This window comes from Suncus etruscus, chromosome 8 (assembly GCF_024139225.1).
Source record: "Suncus etruscus isolate mSunEtr1 chromosome 8, mSunEtr1.pri.cur, whole genome shotgun sequence".
NCBI lineage: Eukaryota > Metazoa > Chordata > Mammalia > Eulipotyphla > Soricidae > Suncus > Suncus etruscus.
Genome location: NC_064855.1, coordinates 1,017,518 through 1,027,265, shown reverse-complemented (window position 1 = coordinate 1,027,265; position 9,748 = coordinate 1,017,518).

The following is a 9,748-nucleotide window of genomic DNA, read 5'->3' as shown; positions in this document are numbered from 1 at the left end:
GTCTCTTTATTTCCCAGCCCCTCTTTTCTTTCAGGCCGGAATCCTCTTCGTGACTCGTGAATAACTATTGTGGTCTCCAGCCTGGACAAGGTCTCTGGGGGGCCACAGAATCTATTATACTGAGTGAATTAAGTCAAAGGGAGAGAGATATATACAGAATAGTATCATTCATCTATGGATTTTAAGAAAAATAAAACACATTTATGCAATAATTCTCAGAGACAAAAGAGTAGAGGACTAGAAAGTCTAGCTCACGATATGAAGCTCACCACAAAGAGTTAGAGAAATAATTACATTGAAAACTATCATAACAATGTGAATAAATGAGGAAAGTAGAAACCTTGTCTATAATACAGGTGGGGGTGGGTAGGGAGGAGGTAGATTTGGGATATTGGTGATGGGAATGTTGCACTGTGAAGAGGCGTGTTCTTTACATGACTGAAACCCAACTATAATCATGTTTATAATCAAGGTGTTTAAATAAAGATATTAATTTAAAAATTTCAAATACTTAGTGCCAATACACCTCAAATGCTTCCAAAATATTGAAAAAAAGAGATTTCCCCAATGTCATACTAATACCTAAAATTCACATAGATACTACTCAAAATGTAAATTATAGGTCATTATCAATGCAAAGAAACTCAACAAAATTCTAGCAAACCAAATTGAGCAATATATCAAAAAATTGATCAAAGCATGATCAAATGAATTTCATTCCAAAGATACATAAAGATGATTAAATATCTGCAAATCAATGTCAACCAAAAGGAAAATAAAAACTATATAACCTTCTCAGTTGGTACAGAGAAGACTTTGAGAAGATTAGACCATTCAAAAAAAACCTCAACATAGGAATAGAAGGTTCATACCTCATGATAATAATGCCATCTATGACAAACCCACAGCCAATTTACTTATTGGTAAAAACCTGAAAGATTTCCCCTGCGATCATGCTGAAGACAAGGAAGTCCACTGTCACCACTCTTGTTCAGCATTTGTTTGGAAGTCCTGAACACAGCAATCAGACAAGAACAATATATCAAAGGAATCCAACTTGGAAAAAAAGAAACAAAATGATCACTATTTGCAAATTACATAATAGTATACTTTGAAGATCTTTATTTTTTTCCTTTTTAAAAATTTCTTTTATTTATTTTTTTATATTTTTATTCTTAATTATGAGAACAAGGATGCAAAGAAAGAGGACAAAGTAAAGTTACAGTGGAAGGACAATCACCCATAACATAATTCTCAGAAGTCCCCTTGCTGATATCTTAACTTTGAAATTTCAGCCAAAGAACCAAAGAACATTAAGATAAATAAGACAGAATCCATGTACAATTACTTTGTCCCTCAAGTCCCCAGATTGTAACATATTATAATATTTCTTTGAAGATCTTTAAAATTTCACCCAAAGACTCCTCAAATAATACATATCGTACAGTAACAGCCACAGAATACACAAAAATTAGTGGTATTCTTTTTAAAAAATTATTTAAAGACAATATATCACATAGTTGAGACAATTGGTCATAATACATTTGTTTCAGGAAGAACAAAGGCAAAGTTATTTTAAAAAGTAGAGAAACTAATGAGATGGAAAAGAAGGAAAAGGTTCAGTAGCATGTATATTTTTAAAAATCGTTGATTCACCAATTAACTCATTAAAGGCCTAGCAGAAGGTTTAATAAGCTTTTCTTCTTTTTTTAGGTTAAGAGTTAAAGGAATACAGTAAAAACGGTATTAGAGTGGCAATTGTTTGCATAGGCCCAGCAAAATGTGGGAGATATGGAAAGGAAAAACCTTGGTCTAGTTACAAGGAGAAGTTTTCTGGCATAAGACCAACTCTAGGCTCCAGTCATACTAGGCTGTCCAACCCAGGTCATTGTCTGTAGTGCCAATAAACGTTTTTTTTTTCTGCATAGTCGCTGTTGCTGGTGTCAGGTTTCTGTAGTGAAAGATTCTGAATTCTGTAAATGTCCAACATCAAAGTCAGGATGATGTCGAGCATCCTCTAGTTTCACCTCAGAATTAGAGAGCAATGTGGTTAGCCCTGCCCTGAAAGCAGGTTGTTGTTGTTGTTATGTCTTCTTGGTGTTACTCCAAGAACATGAGTAACATGTTGTTACTCTTTGGAGTAGGTCATCGCCGGGGCAGCAGTAGGGTCTTCCGTGGTAGAGGATTGCTCTGAGGTGATGTTATAGACAACCGTGGTTGTTTTGTGGCATCCTAGTTCAGGGGTGAATGGACAATGCCCATTCTTCTGAGGCCTGAGCCAGGTTATTATGACAATGTTCAGAGTGTAAGGTCCCACTGCATTACAGGATTTGTGTGTTCCCATCACTATTAGATAAGAACTTGCCTTGTGCATTGTATTTTCTCATTTTAATGTGCCTATGCAAAGTGGTACAATGCTTCATGGCATTATTGGTGCATATGGGATTGCTGGAACAAGATCATCAATCCCCGTAACTTGGTTCTAACATAAGCTCTAAATCTAGGGACTCTTCTGCCAGAATTCCTTATTGAACAAATCATAAAGAAAAGAACAGACAAAATGGTGGGGGAAAACGTCACTGTAAAAGAGAATATTCAGTAGGGGTTATAGCTGTTAAGGGAATACATACAAGATATTCTAAAGATACATATATATGTATATATATGTATATATATGTTTGTGTGTGTGTCAGGAGAGATGAAGTCAGGACATTTTCCTATACATGGATGTACATGGAATCTATCATCCTGAGTGAAATAAGTCAGAGGGAAAGAGAGAGATGCAGAATAGTCTCACTCATCTATGGGTTTTAAGGAAAATAAAAGTCATTTTTGCAACAATCCTCAGAGACAATGAGAGGAGGGCTGGAACTTCCAGCTTGCTTCATCAAGCTCACCACAAAGAGTGGTGAGTGCAGTTATAGAAATAACTACACTGAGAACTACCATAATCATGTGAATGAATGAAGGAACTGGAAAGCCTGTCTAGAGTACAGGTGGGGGTGGGGTGGGATGGAGGGAGATTTGGGACATTGGTGGTAGGAATGTTGCACTGGTGAAGGGGGTGATTTTTACATGACTAAAACCTAATCATAATCATATATGTAATCAAGATGTTTAAATAAAGAAAAAAAAGTTTCAAAAAAAGAAACAAAATACAAAAAAAAATTGTGTAAAACCATAAAACTACCAGAATTGCCAAATAAATCCTAAGAAAACAAAAAATGTGAGGTATCATGTTTTTTGGGGTTTTTTGTTTTTTGTTTTTTGTGTTTTTTTGTTTCTTTGTTTTTGATTTTTGGGCCACACCCGGCATTGCTCAGGGGTTACTCCTGGCTGTCTGCTCAGAAATAGCTCCTGGCAGGCACGGGGGACCATATAGGACACCGGGATTCGAACCAACCACCTTTGGTCCTGGATTGGCTGCTTGCAAGGCAAACGCCACTGTGCTATCTCTCCAAGCCCGAGGTATCATGTTTCTAATTATACTAAACTATGTTAGTTTAGTATATAATTAAAAACATACTAAAAGCTATAGTAATCAAACTTGTGTGATACTGGACTAAAGATAGACCTGCAGACCAATAAAACAAAATTGAGTGTCCTGAGGTAAGCTGCCAGATTTATGTCCATAAATTCCATGACAAACATAATTATTGACAAAAAATAAAGTTTAGCAAAGAAAATATCTTCAACAAATGGTGTTGGAAAAACTGGATAGCCACATATTAAAAAAAGAGAAAAAATAGACCTTTATCTACATCACTCAAAACTGTAAACTCAAAGTGAATTAAAGATCTCAAGATGAGACCAGAATGCAAAAAATATATTGTAGAAAACATCAGCAAAATTCTCCAGGAAATTGATCACAGAGGAACTTTCAATGAGGTAACCATAGTGACAAAGCAACAACAAAAAAAAAAAGGTGCCAGAGCAACAGCACAGCAGGTTAGATGTTTGCCTTGCATGCAGCCGACCTGGGGTTTGGTCCCTGGCATACTATATTGTCCCTTGAGCCTGCCAGGAGTGATTTTTTAGTGCAGAGCCAGGAGTAATGCCTAAGTGACGCTGGGTGTGGTCCCAAAAAACAACAAATTAAAAAGTTTCAGCACAGAGAAACTCAACACAAGATACCCTACTGAATAAGAGAAAATATTTCCACGTAATACAACAGACAAAGGATTGATTTCCAAGATCTATTAAAGCAAAGATAATACTCAACATAAACCATCCACAAATGGGCTGAGAACATGGATATTTTCCTAAAAGAGACATATAGTGATCAACAAGAATATAAAAAATGGTTCATTGTCATTCATGATTAGAGAAATGTAGTCAAAACAATGAGAGGTCTCATGCATGTAGGAAGGAAACATATTAAAGTCTGGAAACAGACAGTGTTAGTGGAATTGTAGTGAGAAAGGAACCCTCATCCACTGTTGGCGGAAATATCACCTGAGTCAGCCCTTATGGAAAGCAATATGGAGATGTATCAAAAATAGAAATAGAACTATCTATAACTCAGCAATATTACTTCACTGCATTTGTTCGCCAAACACATAAATATAAGTTCAAAGGGATATATGCACACCTTTTTTATCACCACATTTAATAAATATCCAAGGTGTGGAAAGAAGAACCAAAACTCCCCACTACAAAAGCTGTGGTATATATAAATAATATAATACTTTAAAATTCTAAGAAAGAGCAAAATTATATAATTTACAGCAACATGGATAAAGTTAAAAGATTCCAGACTGAGTTAAATCAGTCAGCAGGAAAGGGCTAGATACAGAATGATCTCTCATATGTAGGCTTATTGATATGCATTAAGATAGCAACAAAGGGGGGCTGGTGAGGTGGCTCTAGAGGTAAGGTGTCTGCCTTGCAATCGCTAGCCAAGGAATGACCGCGGTTCGATTCCCCGGTGTCCCATATGGTCCCCCCCAAGCCAGGGGCAATTTTTGAGCACTTAGCCAGGAGTAAGCCCTGAGCATCAAACGGGTGTGACCTCACCAAAAAAAAAAAAAAAGATAGCAACAAAGGGCCAAAGACAATATAATGTGAAAACTGATCCACATTAACTGAGTTGGGGAAATGGAGAGGGAAAGGTGTTGGGGTCCTTGAAAGATAGAGGTAGGGACACTGAGATGAGTGTGGTCGAATTATGTGCATAAGAAAACATTGTTTATTTGGCTGATTTGGTTTGGTGAGTTTTATTTTGGTTTTTGGGGGGTTTTTTTGAGGGGGAAGACACACCTTCTGGTGTTCAGGGGTTACTCCTAACTTCGCTCAGGAATCACTCCTGGTGCATTGGGGGACCATGTGGGTTGCCAAGGATAAAACCTGGGTCAGCCGCACACAAAACAAGTGCCCTACCAGCTGTGCTATCACAGAGCCTCCTATTAACCGTATTTTAAACCACAGAATCTCAATCAATAAAAACATGTTTAAAAGTTCAAAAGAAAAAAAAAAGATTCTAAAGTAATTTTCTCCGTAGAATGAAATGCTTGTGGGTCGGAGTGATGGTACAGTGGATCGGATGCTTGCCTTACACATGGCTGACCCACTAGGTTTGATTTTCAACATTCCATATGACCCTCAGAGCATCACAAGAAGTGATTCCTGAGTTCAGAACCAGGAGTTACCTATGAGCATCACCAGATATTACTCCAGAAAGCTAAAAAAAATATTAAAGAATGAAATGCATACTAAACATGTAAATTACTTTTATGTTTTTGGGTCATACCCAGTGGTGCTCAAGACTTGGGCAGGAGCAATGGTCGAGCTGGGAGGCATCTGCCTTACACACACAAGCCTAGGACGGACTGCGGTTCAATCCCCCAGTGTCCCATATGGTCCCCAGGAGCCAGGAGCGATTTCTGAGCGCATAGCCAGGTGTAACCTCTGAGCGTCACCAGTGTGGGGGGAAAAAAAGACTTTGCTCCTGGATCTCCACTCCTGGAAGGGTTCGGGAGGCCATATGGGATGTCAGGGATTGAACTGGCAACCACCACAAAGCCTTTATACCCTATCACTCTTTTTTTTTTTTTTTTGGTTTTTGGTTTTTGGGCCACACCCGGTAACGCTCAGGGGTTACTCCTGCCTATGCGCTCAGAAGTTGCTCCTGGCTTGGGGAACCATATGGGATGCCGGGGGATCGAACCGCGGTCTGTCCAAGGCTAGCGCAGGCAAGGCAGGCACCTTACCTCTAGCGCCACCGCCCGGCCCCTACCCTATCACTCTTGCCTTATAATATATATATATTTTGTTTTTGCATCACACCCAGCAGCGATCAGGGGTTACTCCTGGCTCTGCACTCAGAAATCACTCCTGGCAAGCACAGGCAATCGTATGGGATGCCAGGATTCAAACCACCATCCATCCTGAATCGGTTGCGTGTTAGGCAGACGTCCTACCGCTGTGCTATCTCTCCGGCCCCTATAATACTGTTTTGTAACTTAAAAATTAGAAGATAAAACAGAAATTTAAGATATTTAATGGCAAATAAAAACTGATAAATTTCTATTAAAAATCATAACTATATGCAGCTATGTAACACCTGTTCTACCCATATGTAATTACTTTATCCCAAGGGTCCCCAAAGGCACCAAATTTGAAAATCAGGGTTGGTAAACTGAGAGAAAGAAATTATGAAATGCCTAAAATTAGTTCTAAGTCTCTAAAGAAATCCTCTGTCATCTCTTTTAGGTTTTTCCCCCCAGGGATTCCTCCATTCCACACACTAATTAACCACAGGGGGGCAGAAACCCTGGAGATGACAATACAGTGTTTGCAATCTCCATGAATCCGTAATTTCCATATTCTTGGTTAAATCAGAATCATTTGTCAACTTGAGCTCAGCCCTTACAGCTGGGGAGGGAAACTTCTGTCACCAGGTACAGTCAAAACTTTTTATTCCATTGATTTAATCTCTATGAGAAGTTCAAAATTCCCTTTTGGTTTTGGTAATGTGTAGTGTGAGAGTGAGAGAAAACTCATGTGAAGGGCCATTGTATATGGGTAATATTAACATAGAATCAATTATTAATTTTTCCTCTGAATATATAAGAAAAGAGGCACCTAGAAATATCACTTTCAGGGCTATCATAAAGAAATGTTTGACCTTATACCAACTATGTGCTTTTACTCTCTACAATTTTGTCATTTATGAAGAGAACACATCTTCATGTGCCTGAAACACTATTATTTGGGGAGAGCATAGCCAATGATGCTCACTGGTTGCTCTGGGCTCTGCACTCAGAAATTACTCCTGATGGGGCCAGAGAGATAGCACAGCAGTAGGGCATTTGCCTTGCATGCAGCCGATCCAGACAGATGGTGGTTGAATCCCAGCATCCCATATGGTCCCCTATGCCTGCCAGGAGCAATTTCTAAGCACAGAGCCAGGCATAACCCCTAAGTGCCGCCAGGTGTGACCCATCCTCTCCCCCAAAAAGAAATTACTCCTGATGGTGCTCCAGCACCATATGGACTGCCAAGATTGAACTCATCCACTGTACTATCACTTTGATTCATTAAAACTATTAAGAGCTGTAAATCACAGTGCTTAAAGTAAAAATGTAGAAAAGTAATATGTGTTTTATACTTCTTACACATATCAAATTAGCAAGTATGTTTTTAGCAGATATATTTCATGTATATTTCTGACCCAGGAGACAGCTCAAAACTAAATGAGAAAATACTTCTCTGGATAAGCAAAGAAAGTGGTTCCTCGGGGTGCTATGATTCTATGTCTCTCTTTGTTCCTCTGACTCATTTCGCACAGCACAGTATTTTTCATCCATGTGTAAATAATTGTAATGACTTAGATTTCCTAGCAGTTGCATAGAATTCCATTGTGTAGATGTATTTATGCACCTAATATTTTCAAATAATTGGATTATTGACACATTTTGACTAGTGTAAATAGTGTTCCAATAGACATAGAAATGCAGATGCATCCCCCTCCCCCGCAGATGCATTTTATACATTGTGTTTTGGTCCCTAAGGTATATTTCTAGGAGTAGTATTACCGTGTTGTATGGAAGCTCAATTTCTAGTTTTTTGAGGAATGTCCATATTGTTTTCCCAAAAGGCTGGACCAGTCTGCTTTCCCACCAACAGTAAATGAGAGTACCCTTCTCCCTGCATCCTCACCAGCAAAGGCTGTTCTTTGTGCTGTATGCCAAGTTCCATGGTGTGAGATGGTATTTCATTATTGTTTTGATTTGCATCGCGTCTCTCTGGTGATTAATGATGTAGAACATTTTATCATGTGACTTTTGACATCTTTCTTTTTTGAGGAAATGTCTATTCATTTCTTCACTCCAATTTTTGAAGGGGTTAGATGTAATTTTCTTGTTAAGTCCAATCTGTTTAAGGTATCTTAGATAGTAACCCCTTATCTGATGGGTATTGGGTAGTTTCTCCCATTTTCTGGGTAGTCTTTTAATCTAAGTCACTGTTTCCTTTGAAGTGCAAAAGCTTCTCAGTTTAATGTAGTCCCATTTGTTTATATTTGCTTTCACTTTCTTGAACAGTGGTGTTTCCTCCTTGAAGATGCCTTTTCCTTCAATGTCCTGGTCTGCCTACATCTTTCTCTAAGTACCTTATGATTTCAGGTCTAATATCAAGGTTTTTTTAATTCCCTTTGACTTGATTTTTGTGCATGAAGTTAAAGAGAGGTCTGAGTTCACTTTTTGCATATAATTGACCAATTTTCCCAACACCACTTGTATTACTTGTCCCTTGCTTCACTTAGTATTACTTGCCCCTTTATCAAAGATTAATTGATCATATCCTGAGTTCATATCAGAATACTCAAGTCTATTTCATTGATATGAGGGTGTATTTTCAATTTCATTATCATGCTATTTTAATGACCACTACTTTGTATAAACAGTTTAAATGTGGGGAAAAAATAAACTTGGGGAAAGTGATACCCACATCTTCTTTTTTCTAAAGATTCACTTAGAAATTCATGGACATTTATTGTTTCAAATGAATTTCAAGAGTGTTTGGTTCACATCTTTGAAAAATGTCATGTGGGGGCCGGAGAGATCGCATGGAGGTAGGGTGTTTGCCCTGCATGCAGAAGGACGGTGGTTCAAATCCCGGCATCCCATATGGTCCTCCAAGCCTGCCCGGGGGTGATTTCTGAGCATAGAGCCAGGAGTAACCCCTAAGTGCTGCTGGGTGTGACCCAAAAAACCCGAAAAATGTCATGGGTACAAGACTATACTTTCAGGGATTATTTCTATAGTATGAAAAATATCATTGGTATTCTTTTTAAGGATTCCATTAAAACTGTACATTCTTTGGGAAATATTGTCATTTTAACAAGATATATTTTATTCTTATTTTCATTTTTACTACAAACTTTGCTTTTAAGACATATATTCATAAATATGAACTTATAGCATTTGAACAAAAACCTTATTCATTCTTGATTGAGTCTCCAGCATTGAACTGTATTCATCCCAAAAGGTCATGTCTGGAGTAAAGGTACAAAATATCTTCCTTTCCTTCCTGTAAACAGAATGTCAGTGGTATTAAATTATCAGATGTGGAGCATTTTTAGTACAATCACTTCATTTTGAGGTGAATGAGTGCAATCACCAGTTCACCAAATCAATCAGTATATCTTCATCTGTAATATTATTTTATGAATTACCTTAAAAATATTGTCATTTTAATGATGTTATTCCTCCCAATCTATGAACAGGGTATATGTTTCCATTTCCTT